This window comes from Capra hircus, chromosome 24 (assembly GCF_001704415.2).
Source record: "Capra hircus breed San Clemente chromosome 24, ASM170441v1, whole genome shotgun sequence".
NCBI classification, from domain to species: Eukaryota; Metazoa; Chordata; class Mammalia; order Artiodactyla; family Bovidae; genus Capra; species Capra hircus.
The window spans coordinates 22,348,312-22,367,983 of record NC_030831.1 but is presented as its reverse complement, the minus strand read 5'-3'; the positions used below and the strand labels follow the sequence as shown (position 1 = coordinate 22,367,983).

The following is a 19,672-nucleotide window of genomic DNA, read 5'->3' as shown; positions in this document are numbered from 1 at the left end:
CCGGCTCTTTTCGTCCCCATGGACTGTAGCCCACCAGGCTCCTCCATCCATGGGATTCTCCAGGCGAGAGTACTAGAGTGGGTTGCCATTTCCTTCTCCAGGGGATCTTCCCGACCCAGGGATCAAACCCAGGTCTCCCTCATTGTAGGCAGACACTTTACCATCTGAGCCACCAGGGAAATCCTTAATTCTATATGTGGTTATCAGTTATTAAGTAGCTTTGTATCTGAAACAATCACATAATCCCAGATAGAAGGAAGCTTCACGGCCATTTTGTTAAGGCACCCCAGGGCAGAGTTCTCCCCTCTACCCAGCCCATGGAGGAGAAATTCAGTTGTTTTGCTGTTTTAATAAATTCATTACTGAGAGTCTGAAAAAGATGAGGGAGGGGCGTGAGGGGAAACACTCCTCACCTAACCACCTTCATGCAACTCTTGCAAATCTATTTGTATGTTTGCGTGGAGCTCTTACTGTCTGCATTTGCATTCAACAATATTTCACATAAAAATTTCCCTTAGCATATTGAATGCCACTTCCCATATTCAGCAGTGTTTCTAGCTTCAGTATCTTTGCACTGCCTCCTGACTAGGATGGCAGTTATTTATGCTTAGCCTTTGTCTTAGCTCAGCTGCTAATCCTTTTAGGTCCCCACCCTTGCGAGTGTGCTCCACGGACCAGTGAAACATCTTATAAGTGCCCAAGCTCAGGCTCCACCCCGGACGTTCTCCAGAATCTGTCCTTTAATGAGATCCACAGGTGTCGGTTGTTATGAGTGAGCATTGTTCAGGAAGGCCTTTCCTAATCTCCTAACCACCCCTTCCCACCACCGCCCACTGGCCCACCCATCCAGGATAAGATAGGATAGGTGGATCCTTGTGATTGCCTTTTCGTTCCCCCCACACCCCACCCCGTCTCTGGTTGGAGATGGTGGTGGACTTGTAGTCATCGCCAGTCCCTGGGTCCTCAAGCAGCTCTTGATACGTAGGAGCTTTCTATTTGGAATTTTCATCATTTTCCAGCCCCCCCCACTTTCATAGATGAAGAAATGCAGAAGACAAGTTTTCTTCCTGCTGGGAAACGGGGTGCTCAGGTAGGACTCTCTCGTTCATTGGTTCAGGGGTTCCCATTCTGTTCAGTTTTTTGTTTGTTTCTGTTGCAAATTTTTATGCCAGAAAATTCATGGGGCAGGTGATGCTTCTCTGCAAGTACTTTCTAAAAGTCTACTGCTAGAACTTCATTTCTTTTGCCTAAGATATTGACATCTTTTAAACACCAACATCTCTGAGAGGAATCGTGCTTTACACTCGGTGTGAAGGTGGAGCAGCGAGCAGGTTTGGGTCAGTGTTTAGTGAGAGACAGGAATGGTGATTATCTGCTGGAAAGAGATACAAAACATGTGTAGGTGATGTGCTATGTGTGTGTGTGTGAGCTAAGTCGCTTCAGTCATGCCTGACTCTGTGCAACCCTGTGGACCTCTGTCCATGGGATTTTCTAGCAAGAATACTAGAGTGAGTTGCCATTTTCTTCTCCAGGGGACCTTCCCAACCCTGGGATCGAACCCGTATCTCTTATGTCTCCTGCATTGGCAAGCATGTTCTTTACCGCTAGCGCCATCTGGGAAGCCCGCAGTAGGTGATAGAAAAGACAAATAGTGAAACGCTGCAAAGATGCTTCTGGTTCTGACTGGTGTTACGATAGTTTTGTCTTGACTCATACCACGGGTCATTTTTCCATTTAGAAAACATTCACTTTTTTTTGGACCTGTAAGAATCTCAGGATGGGGCGTCCCTGGTGGCCCAGTGGTTAAGACTCTACGTTTCCACTGCAGGGGCGGGGGTTCTATCCCTGGTCAGGGAACTAGTTACGCATATTGCAAGGTGTGGCCAAAAAAAAAAAAACTCAGGATGGACTTTTCTCCCCCATCCTGCATCTCATCTGTGACAAATTTCATCCACCTGCTATTGTGTTTTTAAATTGTAGACAAAGTGCAGGTACATCAATACTGATGTTTTTAAACTCACCTTAAAACTAAGCAACATCTGAACCACGGGGAACTTTCACTGTATTCATGAACTACCAAGTCTTTTCGCTGTGGAAGGAGTGTTTTGTGAATTTGGGGACAGACAATCTGCTGGAGGAAGGCTGAGCCCTGGAGGCTGCTGTTTTGAAGTTGTGGGAGACTGATTCAGGCTTTGGAATCAGATTGTACCCAGAAACAAGAAACATCTGTCCTGCAGGGCTATTGTTCCTCATATCTGAAAAGAACAAGAGGCTCCTGGTACTGCTTACCAACAGCTCCGACAATTAGCTACACAGATCACAAGAGTATAATTATATTCAAGAGCGTGTGGCTCCCCGGCCCCGGGAGTCTACCACTATACTTCCCCGTCACCATGGACACCAACTCCAGAGGAATCCTAAGTCTAAGTCAGGTCTATCCCTTGGGGAAGCGTGTACAAGGCTGTCTGTCCTAAACTGCTTATCTGAGTGTCTGTGATACGATTCATGGTAGTTTGCCCAGACTTTGGACCTTGGGTGGAGTTTGCAAGACCTTTGACGCCTTCAGAGTGTACCCTGTTGAGCAACCTGACGCAGGTGAGCCGTGCAGGATGACAAGAATGATTGTGTGTTCTACACGCTGTGACATCAAGCTTAAGCCCATTTGAGTCATACTTTCCCTTGGGGTTGTGGCCCATCCCAGTGAAAAGAGCTTTTTAACAATATATTCTTGGGAGGCTTAGGGGTGTTCTAAGAGTTGCTCTTAGAATCTGAAAGCATTTTTCTGGTTTGTTTTTCACATTTGCGGTGTTTGTTTTTAAAAAAAAAAACAACAACCTTGTTACTAGCCTTGGACATTTTTTTTTCTACCATATTAATAATTTTGTAGGAATTTGGTTGAGTTTTACGCCTTGATTTCTCCATCGGGAAGAACTACGCAGATGTTTGTTACTAATGCTCATGAGAAGAGGTTCTTGAGATGAAAACGTTAAAACAGCTAATTATTCCAGATGTGAAGAGTTGGAGAGATGATAAAGAGTCTGCAGCAACATCTCCCAAAACATTCAAAAGAAAAGTAAATGAGTTAAGACCAAAAAAAAAAAAAGTGAAAGTGTTAGTTGCTCAGTCATGTCCAACCCTTTGCGACCCCATGGACTGTACCCCACCAGGATCCTCTGTCCATGGGATTCTCCAGGAAAGAATACAGGAGTAGGTAACCATTCCTTTCTCTAGGGGACATTCCTGACTCAGGGATCAAAGCCAGGTCTTATGCATTGCAGGCAGATTCTTTACCATTACAGGCAAAAAAAAAAAAAAAAAAAAAAAAGGTCTCTAATTAGCCTCCTATTCAAATAAGGATCTTCTCTTAAAACTTTGCAAGTTAGGCATAACTTCATCCTTATTGTTTTTATTAATAAAAAGTCATTTTATTTACTTTTAAATTTTCATTTATTTATCTACTTTTGGGCAAGCATTGGGTGTTCGTTGCTGCATGCAGACTCTCTAGTTTCAGTGAGCAGGAGCCGGAGTTACTCTCTAGTTGGGGCGCTCAGCCTTCTCTTGTTGTGGAGCACGGGCTCTGGGCACATGGGCTTGTTGCTGTGGCTCCTGGGCTTAGTTGCCCTGTGGCATCCTCCCAAATCAGAAATTGAACCTGTGTCCCCTGCATTAGCAGGCAAACACCCAACTAATGGACCACCACCCAACTAATGGACACCCAACTAATGGACACCCAACTAATGGACCACCCAACTAATGGACACCCAACTAATGGACACCCAACTAATGGACCACCCAACTAATGAAGTCCCAATGGTCAGTCATCTGAAATATTATCCAGGGAGCTGGTTCTCATCCCAGTTCTGCTCAAAGAGCGATTGAAACGGTTCCACTCACCTGTGGCCCCTATTCATCAATAAAGAAGGGATTTTTATTATTAACTTATCCTTTTCCCACAGGACATCCTAGTGTGCTGAAAAGTGGTTGTTAATCCAGTTTTCTCAGAATAAAGTACAATAGAAAATGCACTGAGAACTGTATTTCTCCTCCTCTGGAGAATTCACACATTCTTTAAAACAAGAGGAAAATATATAGTTTTGATAACCCACTTGCACATCAAATTAATTGAGTTAGATTGTAACAGACAGAAGCAGCGGTAAGATTCACACTTCCACTTAATACGTGGAGAATGCCATTGCAGCTAGTCAAAATGGGAACGCAGAGGGATTTCTAGCAGAGCAGATGCATTTTATAAAGGGTGCACTCAGAAACCCTTCTCTGCTCACTGTCCCCTGTGCCTGAGGTTGGCGCTGAGTCATCTCGCCACCAATCAGCTTGGGCTGAGATGCAGAGATGTCATATACTGCGTCCTGTTAGACAGAAGTGAAGGCACGGGAAAAGCAGAACCTCTGACCCAGTCCAGCAGTGAGCTGTACTGTGCTGCCCACACATATAGTACAGGCAAGACAAGAAAGCCTGCATCCCATGGTGCAAAGGGCATTCCCTTTTACAAGACTAGCTGAGTGCTAGAAAACGCGAAAAGGCCAAACATCAACACTTGTGACCAGGGCTAAGAATCATTGCCATTTTTATCATGTGGCCCTGGTACCATCATTAATGCTAGATGGTGCTTCGGTAGGGGCTTATGATAAACAGAAGCTTCCCCTAACTGGGCCGTAGTGTCACTGCTTCTGAACTCTGGAGACATGCCCCTGGGATGCCTTCCCACTCCGGGTGGGAGCAAACACAGTTCAGTTCAGTCGCTCAGTCGTGTCTGACTCTTTGCGACCCCATGAATCGCAGCACGCCAGGCCTCCCTGTCCATCACCATCTCCCAGAGTTCACTCACACTCACATCCATCAAGTCTGTGATGCCATCCAGCCATCTCATCCTCGGTCGTCCCCTTCTCCTCCTGGCCCCAATCCCTCCCAGCATCAGAGTCTTTTCCAATGAGTCAACTCTTCGCATGAGGTGGCCAAAGTACTGGAGCTTCAGCTTTAGCATCATTCCTTCCAAAGAAATCCCAGGGCTGATCTCCTTCAGAATGGACTGGTTGGATCTCCTTGCAGTCCAAGGGACTCTCAAGAGTCTTCTCCAACACCACACTTCAAAAGCATCAATTCTTCAGCGCTCAGCCTTCTTCACAGTCCAACTCTCACATCCATACATGACCACAGGAAAAACCATAGCCTTGACTAGACGGACCTTAGTGGGAAAAGTAATGTCTCTGCTTTTGAATATACTATCTAGGTTGGTCATAACTTTTCTTCCAAGGAGTAAGCGTCTTTTAATTTCATGGCTGCAGTCACCATCTGTGGTGATTTTGGAGCCCAAAAAGATAAAGTCTGACACTGTTTCTACTGTTTCCCCATCTATTTCCCATGAAGTGATGGGACCAGATGCCATGATCTTCGTTTTCTGAATGTTGAGCTTTAAGCCAACTTTTTCACTCTCCTCTTTCACTTTCATCAAGAGGCTTTTTAGCTCTTCTTCACTTTCTGCCATAAGGGTGGTGTCATCTGCATATCTGAGGTTATTAATATTTCTCCTGGCAATCTTGATTCCAGCTTGTGTTTCTTCCAGTCCAGTGTTTCTCATGATGTACCCTGCATATAAGTTAAATAAGCAGGGTGACAATATACAGCCTTGACGTACTCCTTTTCCAATTTAAACCAGTCTGTTGTTCCATGTCCAGTTCTAACTGTTGCTTCCTGACCTGCATACAGATTTCTCAAGAGGCAGGTTAGGTGGTCTGGTATTCCCATCTCTCTCAGAATTTTCCACATTTTATTGTGATCCACACAGTCAAAGGCTTTGGCATAGTCAATAAAGCAGAAATAGATGTTTTTCTGGAACTCTCTTGCTTTTTCCATGATCCAGTGGATGTTGGCAATTTGATCTCTGGTTCTTCTGCCTTTTCTAAAACCAGCTTGAACATCAGGGAGTTCACGGTTCACATATTACTGAAGCCTGGCTTGGAGAATTTTGAGCATTACTTTACTAGCATGTGAGATGAGTGCAATTGTGTGGTAGTTTGAGCATTCTTTGGCATTGCCTTTATTTGGAATTGGAATGAAAACTGACCTTTTCCAGTCCTGTGGCCACTGCTGAGTTTTCCAAATTTGCTGGCATATTGAGTGCCGCACTTTCATAGCATCATCTTTCAGGATTTGAAACAGCTCAACTGGAATTCCATCACCTCCACTAGTTTTCTTCGTAGTGATGCTTTCTAAGGCCACTTGACTTCACTTTCCAAGATGTCTGGCTCTAGATTAGTGATCACATCATCATGATTATCTGGGTCACGAAGATCTTTTTTGTACAGTTCTTCCGTGTATTCTTGCCACCTCTTCTTAATATCTTCTGCTTCTGTTAGGTCCAGACCATTTCTGTCCTTTATCAAGCCCATCTTTGCATGAAATGTTCCCTTGGTATCTCTAATTTTCTTGACGAGATCTCTAGTCTTTCCCATTCTGTTGTTTTCCTCTATTTCTTTGCCTTGATCATTGAAGAAGGCTTTCTTATCTCTTCTTGCTATTCTTTGGAACTCTGCATTCAGATGCTTATATCTTTCATTTTCTCCTTTGCTTTTCGCCTCTCTTCTTTTCACAGCTATTTGTAAGGCCTTCCCAGACAGCCATTTTGCTTTTTTGCATTTCTTTTCCATGGGGATGGTCTTGATCCCTGTCTCCTGTACAATGTCACGAACCTCTGTCCATAGTTCATCAGGCACTCTATCTATCAGATCTAGGCCCTTAAATCTATTTCTCACTTCCACTGTATAATCATAAGGGATTTGATTTAAGTCATACCTGAGTGGTCTAGCGGTTTTCCCTACTTTCTTCAATTTGAGTCTGAATTTGGTAATAAGGAGTTCATGATCTGAGCCACAGTCAGCTCCTGGTCTTGTTTTTGTTGACTGTATAGAGCTTCTCCATCTTTGGCTGCAAACAATGTAATCAATCTGATTTCGGTGTTGACCATCTGGTGATGTCCATGTGTAGTCTTCTCTTGTGTCATTGGAAGAGGGTGTTTGCTATGACCAGTGCATTTTCTTGGCGAAACTCAATTAGTCTTTGCCCTGCTTCATTCCGCATTCCAAGGCCAAATTTGCCTGTTACTCCAGGTGTTTCTTGACTTCCTACTTTTGCATTCCAGTCCTCTATAATGAAAAGGACATCTTTTTGGGGTGTTAGTTCTAAAAGGTGTGTTCTACACATCTTTCAGTCTGGCATCATCAGTGTGTTCTAGCAAAGATCGTCTCACAAAATCAGTGCCTGACTCACTGTATGCTTTTCTTTATGCCAAGTAGTATCATGGTGCCACTGATCCTCGATCAATGTAGGTTTGAACTACACAGGCCCACTCGCACTTGCAGATTTTTGAATAGTAAATACTACAGTACTGTATGGACCCTGGCTGGTTGAATCCTTGAATGCAGAAGAACCTTGGATGTGGAGGGCCAACTGTAAATTATACTTGGATTAACCCCCACCTTGTTCAAGGGTCAACTGTGTTTTTAAAGCAGCATGTAGCCTTGGAGGTCATCTCATTGAATCCCATTTTTTCTAGATGAAAAACTGAGGCCTAGAAACTTTTCCTACTAAAAACTTAGTAATTTTAGAGTCCTAAAGCATTTTTTTTCAGCTCATTGTTTGCATTTGGCAGTGCTTGTTGGGTCATCTAAGCAGCCTCCTGGTTTTCAAGCACATGGTGCTCCTCCTGTGTGCTCAGCTGACAGCTCAACCTTGGCTGTCCCCTCGAGGAGCAGAAAGGAAGGACTTTGTGGGATGGGGAAGAACAAGAAGGCAGAAAAATAAGCGTCTCTAGGACTCAAACAACTTGAAAGACTTCAGACTGTTAAACACTGCATTAAATGAAGTGATATCTACAAAGCCTGAAATCCCTCCAACAGTCCTATGACATGTGAGGGTTCTACTCTAGCTAGCAGGAAAAGTTCTACTTGTGGTCAAAAGATTAAGATTATTTTTTGCGTTTTTTCCCCCTTGGCTGCCAACTTTAGGTGGTGGTCAAAATGTGGGGTTTGTTGAGATTACAGACTACAGCCCCTCCCCTAAAAGGCAGTGAAATAGTTTCAGAAGGGCCACTAAGTGTCCTGCTCAAAGAATTCCTTTGCATCCCTTTCATGGAGACCACGTCGACAAAATCCCTTTCATTCAGTCATGCTCCTCCATTCCATTTAAGCTATTGAGTTTCCCTAGAGTTGATTGTGTTTTGATAATTCCTGGCTATCTAATTAATACTCAGACCTAGTTGATGAGGGATATGTGTTCAAAGTTAGCTATTTAATAGTGATAATGATAAACATAAGTATTTTCCATTTACCTAGAAATTTACAGTTGGTAAAGAATTTTTACACATAGCAGCCACACTCCAAGTAGCTGCAGTTTACAGAAAACTGTAAAATTAGGGCCCAGAGTTTAAATGGCATGCCCAAAGCCACTCTACCGGGAAAACTTCAAGCTCAGAAGTGGAGAGACCACCTGCCTTGCAACTCAAAGCGTGGTCCCTGGATTGGCAGCCTCAGCATCACCTGGTGTGTTTGTTTATTTTGGCTGCGCTGGGTCTCCATCGCTGCACATGGGATTGCTCTAGTTGCAGTGAGTGTGGGCTGTTCTTTGTTGCAGTGCATGGGCTTCTCGTTGCAAGTGGGTTTTCGTTGTGGAGCACGGGCGCTAGGGTGCAGGCTTCAGTAGTCGCAGCACGCAGGCTCAGAAGATGGGGCACAGAGGCTTAGTTGCTCCCCTGCCTGTGGACTCTTCCTGGACCTGGGATCGAATCCTGCATTGGCAGGAGGATTCTTATCCACTGAACCACCTGGGAAGACCATCTAGAAGTTTCAGAAAGATAGACTCTCAGACCTTACCCAAGATCTATCAAAGCATAGTCTGAATTTTAACAAGATTCCCAGGTGACTTTGAAAAACTCTTTCAAACTCTACATAGTATCCAAGAGGACAGCAGTCATAAGATTTTCCTTTTGCATTCACAGCTCTATGATATAATTAATTTGCGTGTCTGTAAGCAGGGGGCTGTACTGTGTATTAGAGCCCCCTTGATGCCTGGGATTAAATAGATGTACAGAGGCACTCAAGAGGTCCAGCTTTGAAGTCTAAACATCTGAGTTTGAACTCCAGCCCTGCCCAAACCTCAGTTCATGTACCTATAAGATAGGAATAAAAATAGCCCTCCTCATTGGGTTATTGGGAGTAAGTGACCTGATACATGTAATAAACGTGTCCCAGCACCTGATGCCTTAGCTGCGTGTGGGTGGTAGATGTTAGGTGCTCAATAAATGTTGAGCAAATGAATGAATAGAAACTTTAAAAAAAACCTTTTACAAGTGTCAAAACTTGGTGCCCTATTGCTCCAAATATATGAAAATGAATTTTAAAATAATATGCAGAGGAAGCCTGACATAAGAGGAGAAAAAGGTAGAATGGGTCATAATGGATCCGCAGGAAAGCATACAACTCAGAATCAGGAGACTAGAGTTTGGATACCAGCTCTGTCCTTTGCTACCTGTGTGTTAGCACAGGAGCCTATAACATACAAGCTCCTAAGCCTCAGTTTCTTCACCTGGAGAATGGGATCAATTATCCTTTTCTTTTCCCTCAAGTTCTGGAAAAAAAAAAAAAAAGGTTTTGTAACTGACAGAGTATCCCTACCACTTAGCACAGCCCTGGCACCTAGGAGATACTCCGTGATGGATGTTTCCTCAATTGAAGTAGAGTGTGCCATGTCAACAGGATGAAAACTGGATGTTAGAATGGTCTGTGGCCCTCCAATACACAACCCCAACAAAATCCTGTTCCTTAGTATTTCATTTGACATCATTTTGCTAATGAAGGTCCATATAGTCAAAGCTATGGTTTTTCCAGTAGTCATGTACGGTTGTGAGAGCTGGACCATAAAGAAGACTGGGCGCCAAGGAATTGACACTTTCGAATTGTGGTGCTATAGAAGACTCTTGAGAGTCCCTTGGACTTCAAGGAGATCAAACCAGTCAATCCTAAAGGAAATCAACCCTGAATATTCATTGGAAGGACTGATGCTAAAGCTGAAGCTCCAATCCTTTGGCCACCTAATGAGAAGAGCTGATTCATTAGAAAAGACCCTGATCTTGGGAAAGATTGAGGGCAGAAGGAGAAGAGGGTGACAGAGGATGAGATGATTGGATGGCATCATTGACTCAATGGACGTGAGTTTGAGCAAACTCTGGGAGATAGTGAAGGACAGGGAAGCCTGGCGTGCTGCAGTCCATGGGGTTGCAAAGAGTCAGACACGACCTAGTGACTGAACAACAAGTATTTAGTTTCTTGGGGGTAGGAAACGTCTTTCAAAGCTCCCTGTGGGCAGGTGTTGAGGGAGGGAGGTGACCATGAAAAAACTCTAAATTCGAAGTTTGGCTCTGCGACTCAGTGCCAGGTGGGAGTACCAGGGAAGGTATAAAGGAGAGAAAGGCAGCTAGCCAAAAGGCAAGCAGAGAGAACCTCTAGTTGTAACAGAACTATGATCTAGGTGTGATGTCATATGTGAAAGAACATTACAAAATTAAGAGCTGTAGACACATATAATTATGGAAAGAAAAAACTCTAAGGAACAGTCCTCTAGATCAAATTCATTCCACAGATCATTGGATCCGCGGATGCCGAACTCTACGATACAGAAGGCTGATTGTGCCATTTTATATGAGGGACTTGAGCACATGTGGATTTTTTGGTACCCATGGATGGTCCTGGAACTGTGTGGTAAATATTTTCAAGCTGGATATTTTACCTGGATTTATTTCCCATAATAGATTGATTAGGGGGGAAAACAATTAAGAAGAAAATTAGCTTCTTCTCTAGAATTTCACTAGGTTATTTTCCAGGTGAGTGGAATTCAGCATGAATTTCTCCATCAAGGAATCTCTTTACTAATACAACCCCGAAACTTTTTGTAAGTAGACCCCTTGGTAAATCAAACCCCACGAGCAGTGTTGGTTGGTGCCACATCACATTCTAGGGTCCACATGACCCCAACAGAAAACTTATAGGCAGAGGCCATACAAACATACCTGCACTTTTTTTTTTTTTTTTTTTTTCAGAAATCTAGTTTATTTTCCCCACCTCTTTCAGAAATATTCCTCTTACATCAAAAGCAGTGCAGTGATTTAAGAAGTACTCATGGAGTTTGGAGTTAAAGAGAGCTACATTCACATCCTACCTCCCTTACTTATTAACCATGTGACTCAGAGTAACAGTGTTACTGAGTGTCTGTTTTCTCACTTGTAAAATGGGGGGGTGGGGATCGGATAAAAAAACTGGATCATTGTAAAACTGAAGATAATGCTTACAAGGTGCTTAATCTATTGGCTGGTTCAGTTCAGTTGCTCAGTCGTGTCCGACTCTTTGCAACCCCATGGACTGCAGCACGCCAGACCTACCTGCCCATACCTTCACATTTTAAAAAGTTCTGTCCACTTACCAACACTTCTAAAGAGTCTGCTGGAAATGTCAGAGTTTGACAAGATTTCCACACAGCGCAAGTTGGACAATGGTTATTCATCTTTTGAGAGAGATCATAGCAACCCTCTTGCTATTGCCAAAGTCTTAGATTTCACATCATCTTTCTTACACTGTTAATATGTTAGTGGGTTCCTTCTTTGGGTGGTCGAAGGAATGACAAACTATAGATAGGATACATGTAAAGCAGGGTTCTAGTTTTCACTATGATCTGAGCCATAAACGTGAACCCTGGACTGTAAGTGAACCTGACGCTGTTCTCTGTGCTTTTCTGCTTTGCAAACATTCTGCTACATTTCCTTATCAATCATACTTATGAGCAAAGAAGCTGTTCTATTCCAACCCCTCTATTTAAAGTGGATAAAAGGATGAGTGAAAAATAATTATTAAGACTATTTCACAGAAATACAGTGAATGTGGTATTTCTCATACTTAGTTTGTCTCATCATTTCTACAGATTTCTTGTATACACTAGTGGTTTAGTCGCTAAGTCATATCCAACTCTTGTGACCCCTTGGACTGTAGCCCACCAGGCTCCTCTGTCCATGGGATTTCTTAGGCAAGAATACCGGAGTGGGTAGCCTATCCCTCCTCCATGGAATCTTCCCAACCCAGGAATTAAACCCAAGTCTCCTGCATTACAGGCAGATTCTTTACAGACTGAGCTACAAGGGAAGCCCCTTTTATATATTGGCACATGAATATTCTACAATAAAAAGGTCAATCTGTCTACTTCTAGGGCTAGTAGCAGATGGATAAAGGAGGATTCTAGAAGAGGGGATCAGCCTCAGTTTGTATAAAAGAACTGAATTTTTTATTTAATTATAAAATGGTCTCTTCAGATTATCTTTTATTTTTACAGCAACCCAGATCACACGACCATAAGAAGTTTATAGCATCATTACCACGCTTAATCCCTCCCACTCAAATCCCTTTATCAACCAGCTACAATTTTTCAAAAGCCTTCTAATATGCAATATGGGATATTTGCGGTCTGCTTTTCTTAAGGAGAAGAATGCATTGTACCATACTCAATACCAAAAATTCAGTGTAATTTGACTCTTTCTTGCCAGATAACCTCATTTGGGTTTGGTTTCCCTGGTGCGAGCTCAGCTTTCTGCTTCCCGGCAGTCATGCCTCTGGTCCCCTGAGAGAGCTGAATTGGGCAGTCTCTGGGCTTCTTTCTGGTGCCCTGGGAGGGCCCTGAGCCCAACCGGAGGCCACTAACTGAGGCAGTGGTCAGTGGAGGCACGGCGCTCAGGAAGGCTGACATCAAGGAGGCTCTGAGGATCTGTGACCTTTCGCTCATGCTTACAAACTGCATGATTCCTAGAAAGCCATGGGCCTCCCACACTAAAGAATGTGATCTACAACCGCAGTATCTCCAAGCAGCTTCAGGGAATTTGGAATTCAGGATACAGCTCATTCTGAAGCTGCAGATAGCTGAGTCAAGTCCTGGGAAGAAAACCTAGGTTCAGGTCCCAGCAGTGTTCCCTTCTCGGAAAAGCTGGGAGCAGCTGGGGAGGCAGGAATAACTGCTTATTTGTAGGAGGAGGCTGCTTTAACTTTGCCTTGAGCAGAAGCCTCACCGGCTAGATATGTATTGTGTATGTGGTCACTTCAGTCATATCTGATTCTGCGACTCTGCGGACTGTAGCCCGCCAGGCTCCTCTGTCCATGGGATTCTCCAGGCAAGAATACTGGAGTGGGTTGCCATGCCCTCCTCCAAGGAATCTTCCTGACCCAGGGTTTGAACCCAGTCACTTATGTCCCCTGCCTAACCCTAGGGGTTAGGTGGGCAAGTGGGTTATTTACTGCTGAGCCACCAGGAAAGCCCCCACTGGTATGGGTAGCCATTCCCTTCTCCCGGGATCTTCCTGACTCAGAGATTGGGCACATACTTCTGTGTCTCCTGCATTGGTAGGCAGGTTCTTTACCACTAACACCACCTGAGAAGCCACAGGTATATTGGGTTAGCCAAAAAGTTCATTGGATTTTCCCATAACATCCTACGAAAAACTTGAAGTTTTTGGCCAACCCAATAGCACTGAAAAAAAAAACCTCTTCCTTTCAATATGGCACAATTGGCAATATTTTTACAACCCTTTTTTCATTCTGACATATCACTTATGTACCTGTGGTTTTATGGCTAAACAAGGAAGCAGTGTTTTGGACGGATTTGGAACAAGGATGGAAGTTGTGCTGTGCCCTACCCATGAGATGCCAGAATTCCTAGTTTGTTCAAAGAAAGATTTGAAATTTCCAGAGGTTGGGGGAAAACAAAATGTACTTTGTTAAAAGGCTTTGACCGTGTCATGACTCTCTTCCGAACAAAGACATTTGGTCTTTTCAAGTAAAACAAATCCAACAGTCAGACCAGGAGAAAGTAACTGGTTTACAGCCACTCGTTTCTGGGGTGGCGGACTAGTGCTCAAAATGAGAAGAGTCAACAGGGTCTCTCCTAAGGTGAAGAGAAGCCCACCAGCTCCTCTCTGTGGGGTGATTACATGTGTGTGTGCTAAGTCACTTCAGTCATGTCCTACTGTTTGCGACCCTGTGGACTGTAGCCCTCCAGGCTCCTCTGCCCATGAGATTCTCCAGGCAAGAATACTGGAGTGGGTTGCCATGCCCTCCTCCAAGGGATCTTCCCAACCCAGGGATCGAACCCACGTCTCTTATATCTCCTGCTTTAGCAGACATGCTCTTTACCACTAGTGCCATCTGGGAAGCCGAGGGTAATTACAGTTAGATCCTTATTTAGTGTGTGGCACAGGTTAGAATATAGAACACCTGCCTTGTCATCAACAAACCACAAAGGATGAAATTCTATTCCTGTGCAAATAAGACATGGGAAGTTTGGAACTTTATGGAAAGCATGAACCTAAAAGTATGAGAGATCATTTCTAAAATGCAGAGTGTATCACACTGCCATTTAGAAGTCATTGGTTTTATACATCAACTTCCCATTAGCTATCTATTTTACATATAGTAATGTATGATGTTTCAATGCTACTCTCTCAACTCCTCCCAACACAGAGGGGTGGGCTGGGGTAGAGGGTGGGAGGGAGGTCAAGAGGGAGGGGACATATATAAACTTATGGTTGACTCACGTAGTTGTACGGCAGAAATCAGTACATCATAAAGCAATTATCCTCCAATTAAAAATACATTTTAAAAAAGTCATTTCTGGTTTGCAGTGTGTGTATTTGTGTCAGCATTTTGGCTGGGAAGGTAAATGTAAGAGAAAGAGGAGATAACAGCAGAGAAAATTCCAAGACAGGCAAGATTGGACAGCGAATGTTTGGCAGTTGGTTCTGAATGCTAAAACCGTGGGTGAAGATTATTTTCTTGGATCTGTGCAACGTGGAGCAAATTCCTGACCCCATCTGGCCCGCTGCCTCAGGGCTTTTGTTCTTCTCTGCAAAGGTGGGGGGAAAAAAAAGAAGTATCTTGCTCAATTCTAGTTGCTGTCCAAGCTCCTGATTTTTTTTTTAAGTTAAACTTTATTTTGAGACAATTGTACATTAACATGTAGCTGTAACAATATAGAGAGATCTGCTCAGTTTCCCCATCAGTGGTAACATCTTGCAGCTCTGTGTACAAGGTTACAACCAGGTTATGGACATTGATACATGTTTAAGGTACATAATGTTTCTGTTCCCACAAAGGTACCCAGTTTTGCCCTTTTATAATCATACCCTCTTCCCTCCAGCCCTCACTTTCTCCTCAACCCCTGGCAACTGCTAACCTGTGCTCTCTTTTTGTAGTCTTCTAATTTTAAAAATGTTAGATAAATGCAATCATCCAGTATCTAACTTATGGATTGACTTCTTTCACTCGGCATAGTTCTCTGTAGATCCAACCAGGTTTTGCTGTCTTTTTTTTTTTTTTCTTGATGTGTAGGAGAAGGCAATGGCACCCCACTCCAGTACTCTTGCCTGGAAAATCCCATGGGCGGAGGAGCCTGGTAGGGTGCCGTCCATGGGGTCGCTAAGAGTCGAACATGACTGAGCGATTTCACTTTCACTTTTCACTTTCATGCCTTGGAGAAGGAAATGGTAACCCACTCCAGCGTTCTTGCCTAGAGAATACCAGGGATGGGGAAGCCTGGTGGGCTGCCATCTATGGGGTCGCACAGAGTCGGACACGACTGAAGTGACTTAGCAGCAGCAGTATTCTATGGAATGAGTATATCAGTTTGTTTAACTGTTAACCTGTCAAAGGACTTCTGGGTTGCCTTGATTTTGGCTACTATGAATAAATCCACTAATAAAAAGTTTTAACTTTCCTGGAAAAATGCCAGGAGTACCTTGGGTGGGTTGTGTGATAGCTGCATGTTTCATTTTTGGTTTGGTTTCGTTTCTTATGACAGTCAAATATTTTCTAGAGTAGCGAGCCATTTTACATTCTCCCAGGCAATGTATGAATGGTCTAGTTTCTTCTCATCTTCATCAGAATTTCAGCCATTTCAGTCACTCATTCGTGTCTCTCTGTGACCCCAGGGACTGTACCATGCCAGGTTTCTCAGCTGCTAAGTCGCTTCAGTCGTGTCCCACTCTGTGCGACCCCAGAGACGGCAGCCCACCAGGCTCACCTGTCCTTGGGATTCTCCAGGCAAGAACACTGGAGTGGGTTGTCATCTCCTTCTCCAGTGCGTGAAAGTGAAGTCTCTCAGTCGTATCCGACTCTTGGTGACCCCATGGACTGCAGCCTACCAGGCTCCTCCATCCATGGGATTTTCCAGCAAGAGTACTAGAGTGGGGTGCCACTGCCTTCTCTGAAGGTTTCTGTATCTATCACCAATTCCTGCTCAAACTCATGTCCATCGAGTTGGAGATGCCATCCAACCATCTCATCCTCTGTCGTACCCTTCTCTTCCCGCCTTCAATCTTTCCCAGCATCAGGGTCTTTTCCAGTGAGTCAGTTCTTCACGTCAGGTGGCCAAAGTATTGGAGCTTCAGCATCAATTCTTTCTAATGAATTTTCAGGACTGATTTCCTTTAGGATTGACTGGTTTGATCTCCTTGAAGTCCAGGGCAAGTTCAGTTCAGCTCAAGTCACTCAGTCATGTCCAACTCTTTGTGACCCCATGGACTGCAGCATACCAGGCTTCCCTGTCCATCAGCAACTCCTGCTGCTGCTGCTAAGTCACTTCAGTCGTGTTCAACTCTGTGCGACCCCAGAGACGGCAGCCCACCAGGCTCCCCCTTTCCTGGAATTCTCCAGGCAAGAGCACTGGAGTGACTTGCCATTTCCTTCTCCAATGCATGAAAGTGAAAGTGAAGTCACTCAGTCTTCTCCGACTCCTAGTGACCCCATGGGCTGTAGCACACCAGGCTTCCCTGTCCATCACCAACTCCTGGAGCTTGCTAAAACTCATGTCTGTCAAATCAGTGATGCCATCCAACCATCTCATCCTCTGTTGTCCCCTTCTCCTGCTTTCAATCTTTCCCTGGGAAATATTGAAGTCAAAGGCAAACCACTTTAGTATTCTTGCCTTGAGGACTCCATGAACAGTATCAGAATTTCAGATTGTTACTATTTCTTATTCTGGTCATTCTGATAAGTGTCTAGTGATATCACATTACAGTTGTTTTTTTTTTTCACTAACCTAGTGGCTAATATGGAGAAGGCAATGGCACCCCACTCCAGTACTCTTGCCTAGAAAATCCCATGGACGGAGGAGCCTGGTAGGCTGCAGTCCGTGGGGTCGATAAGAGTTGGACACGACTGAGCGGCTTCACTTTCACTTTTCACTTTCATACAGTGGAGAAGGAAATGGCAACCCGCTCCAGTGTTCTTGCCTGGAGAATCCCAAGAATGGGGGAGCCTGGTGGGCTGCCATCTCTGGGGTCGCACAGAGTTGGACACGACTGAAGCGACTTAGCAGCAGCAGCAGCAGTGGCTAATAATGTTGACTGTCATTTCATGTGCTCATCTGTATATCCTCCTGAGTGAAATGTCTGTCAGTGTCTTTTGCCCTTTTCCCAATTGTTTTCTGAGTCTTGAGAGTTCTTATTCTAGATACATGTCCTCTGTCAGATGTGTGGTCTACAAATATTTTCTCCCGGTTTATACCTTATATTTGTATCTGCTTCACATGAGCAACAGTTCTTAATTTTGGTGAAGTCCGATTTGTCAGTTTTTCCCTTGTGAGGATTGTGTTTTCCGTTATCAAGAACATAAAACTCTTTGTCAGGCTCTAGATCCCAAAGCTTTTCTCTTATTTTAGAATTAGTCTGAAAGTTTGATAGTTCTGCATTTCACGTTTACGCAGTGATCTATTTTGAGATCATCTTTTTTAAAATGTGAAATCTATAGACAATAACTTGTCTACATGTGCCAGACAGCCCAGAGAAAAACGTTCACCTGACCAGCCACGCCCACTTAGATCTCCACACTCACAAGGCCATACCTCACTGAGCATCTTCTATATCCCAGGAGTGTACCAGGCACTCTCCAGGAGTTTCAAATCAATGGCAAAGGCTGGCTTTTACAATGATGCCGTGTGGACTTAACAGCAGAGTCTGTCAGACTCAATTAGGACTTGCTACTCTAGTTGCGTCATACTGAGAGACTGCTCTGCTGCTCCTAGCCTCAGTCTTTTCATTTTAATAAGATGCATTTGAGGTTTGAATTAGATAAAATATGTCAAATGACTTGTGCAGGGGTATTCAATAAATGGTCTCATTCTTCCCCAAACTGATCCATTGCAGCTGTTGAAAAATTCGCAATAGGCTGTTGTAGTCAAAACAGAAAAAGGCCAATTGTGTACAGCTGACCTTGACTTTTCTAAGGGCTAATTATCTGGTTTATAGAAAAACTAGGAATCTTACACTCTTGCTTCCTAGCTTCATAGCCAGCATTTTGCCTAGTAACATAGCTACTGGTACTAGCTAAATAAAGACAGCAACTGAAAATTTTTTTCTGATTCAGTTAAAATATCTCAAAGATGGGAGGACTTAGGAAAAGGAACTGATGTGGATAGGAACAGATTTTTTTTTTAAACCAGACTTTTTTAGTTTTATTAACTCTTGTTAAATTATGGGAAAGATATGAAACACTCATAGAATTTAATTTTATGAAGTATGTAAGGAATTTCTATTAAGGGGGAAAAGATTAGCTTACCTGATGTCAGTTCTTGAAACCATTCACGTTAAATTTTCTGATTTTTATACAAGACAAATTATATAAATGACTTTTAAACTCTCTTACTGAATGGTATAACACTGACAATTCAGCTGTTGCCATTGCTTGTCATCTCAGCACCTACCATTTTGTTGTTTGCTTTATTTTTTTCTTTTCACCATCTACTCTTTCCCTTATTAAAAAAAAAATTGTAGACTGCCGAATGCCTCTCTTTAAAAAAAAAATTTTGATTATTTATTTTTGGCTGTGCTGGGTCTCCATTGCTACAGATGGACTCTCTCTAGTTACAGTGAGTGTGGGCTACTCTCTAATTCCAGTGTGCGGGCTTCTCAGGATGGTGGCTTCTCTTGCTGTAGAGCTCAGCTTCGAAGGTGCACAGGCTTCAGTAGTTGTGGCTCATGGGCTCAGTAGCTGTGGTGCCCAGGCTTAGTTGCTCTGCGGCATGTGGAATCTTCCTGGACCAGAGATCGAACCCATGTCCCTTGCTTCTGCAGGCACATGCCCAACCACTGGCCACCAGGGAAGTCCCTCTTTTCTCTTGCTTAAAATCTTTCTCCCAGGGACATCTGCAGAACTATGTCTGGGATTAATCACACTGTGTTGGATCTGTCATAGATATTTTATTTTTGTACAGTTGATTTTAAACTAAACAAGCACCAAAGGCTTTTCCAAAATGGCCGCATACAGAAAACATAGACAAGCAATGTGCGAGGCAAAGGCTTAGGTGGCAGGTGGAGAGGGTGATTTCTAATTGGGGGTGGTGGGAAGACCCCTGAGGCTCCCACGAATCTGCACCTCGGGTTCTTTTTAGTAGCATCTGCTTAAGCCACAAGCAGCTGCCCCAGGTCTCATTCACCCCCAACCTGGGACCCCCAAAACCCAGAGCTCACAAGCATTTCTCAGCCTCTGGAATCGGATCTATCCTTCATTAATTTACTTTTTCATTTAGTCAAAGCATGATTTGAATATAAATAGCAAATTCATATAAAAAAAAGTAA

The 19,672-nt window shown here is 43.6% G+C and overlaps 1 protein-coding gene across 2 annotated transcripts in view; it reads left to right on the top strand.

The window, feature by feature from the left end:
• Positions 1–19,672, top strand: part of MAPRE2 (microtubule associated protein RP/EB family member 2) — a 188,980-nt gene that overhangs the window by 12,234 nt on the left and 157,074 nt on the right. The window lies entirely within an intron of this gene.